At 67.5% G+C, this 1,643-nt stretch overlaps 1 protein-coding gene across 1 annotated transcript in view; it reads right to left on the bottom strand.

Moving 5' to 3' along the window:
- LOC113214515 (acetylcholine receptor subunit alpha-like 1) overlaps nt 1-1,643 on the bottom strand; it is a gene marked incomplete at its 3' end in the record, with an annotated part of 208,277 nt that overhangs the window by 129,704 nt on the left and 76,930 nt on the right.

Here is a 1,643-nt window from a genome sequence, read left to right as displayed (position 1 = left end):
GTCGTTTGAAAACACACATACCAACGTGCCATACAGTGAAAATGCAAAATGCACGTCGGCGACAGCCGCGACGCATACGCAGCCGCGCGCCTCTCCATAAGGAGCGAGCTCGGCGCGGGAAATGAACACACGCCACAGCCAGGCTTTTTAAAATCCCTGCGGCAATTCATCTCTCAACTTTGTATTTGCGGCGAGAGCGTTCTCCCAAAAATAAAGATGGAGGGACTTGCGGAGCAACGATCCTCGTTCCCTCAAAGGAGATTCAGAGACCCGCGGTGGCAAAGCCGCAGTGCGCCAAAAGGGCTCCGAGCCGGGAGGTCCACAAGCTCTGGAGGGTGGGCCATGGAGGCCCACTGTCACTGGAGGTCGAATAGCACTGATGGCCCAACAGCACTGGAGGCAAAAATTCGTTGAGGATCATTCACTCCAAAATCGCCACTCGGCCCTGTGCGTGGGCACAGATTTCAGAGATCCTGCACACAGCCTCTAAGGATGCAGAAGTCCCGCAGATCGGCTGAGGCCGGAGCCGGGGTCGGGTCCACGGGTCCACGCAGTTCATCGTGGAGGTGCAGAGACCCTCCGCACCAACAATCCCTTCAGGACCCGACAACCGCCAGGCCGGGGCTGTTCGAAGGTGCGCAGTCTGACGGCGGAGTCCTGCGCCCTCAGCTACAGAGGCTGGAGGTCCACGGGTTATGGTGGAGGTCGGAGGACCACCCTGCACACGTGGCGGTGCAGGCGAAGGGATACCTCGTCCTGACCTCCTTTTGCCTGACCACCGCCCCCACCCCGCCCCACCACCCACGCAGGGAGCGTTGCGTCAACAGCCCATGCTCACGCCCAGGAGCGGGGCGTGGCGGGGCGGGGCGGGGCGTGGCGGGGCATGCCGGCACCAAGACGTACCTGCTGGGTCGAGCCACGCGTCGGTACGTGGTCCGGCGGGGCCCTGGGGGCCGCCCTGGGGGGCGCGGGGGCAGCTGCCCACCAGCAGGATTGCGGTGGCGGGGCACAGCCGAGCCCCTCGGGGCCCGCCGAGGGAGGCCCTGCTGACGGTCGAGGCACTGGCACACATAGCGCTAACACTGATCACTTATCGACTCCTGAATGCCATACGTTGCACACACACACTTGCCGCCGCACCACTCGTCACACTTCACTTCACTCCGCGCATGCCGCCCCGCCCGCCCCGCACGCTCGCGCACGACGCTCGTGAGGGGCGCGGGGTGTCGCTGTGCCCGAGGCCGTGCCCGAGGCCGTGCCGTGGTGGCGGAGGAGGCCGTGGCCGGGGCCGTCGGGGGGCCAGGGCCGGGGCCGTGCGCTGCTGTCCGAGGCGAGGCGTGCCGTGCCGTGCCGAGCCGTGCCGAGCCGTGCCGAGCCGAGCCACGCCGCGCGGTAGCCCTCCTGCTCTCGCTCTGCTCACGCTCGGTGCAGACTGGCTGCCAGCCCAGCCCGGACCAGGGAGGCGCGGCCCCTCCACCACGCCCATCCACCCCCCGCCACGCCCCGCCAGTGCTGCCACCACCCTGCGGCCCCGACCCGACACAGGAGGGGGGGAAGTGGGTGGCGCTGGGGAGGGGGACGGGGAGGCTGGAATCTGGAGGTTTGTGCTCCACTGTGTGCGCGGCAGTGCCAGGCAGTGCCCG

Source organism: Frankliniella occidentalis, unplaced genomic scaffold, assembly GCF_000697945.3.
Source record: "Frankliniella occidentalis isolate FOCC.00 unplaced genomic scaffold, Focc_3.1 Scaffold145, whole genome shotgun sequence".
Classification (NCBI taxonomy): Eukaryota; Metazoa; Arthropoda; class Insecta; order Thysanoptera; family Thripidae; genus Frankliniella; species Frankliniella occidentalis.
The sequence above is the reverse complement of the archived record's forward strand: the minus strand, read 5'-3'. Positions and strand labels throughout refer to the sequence as shown.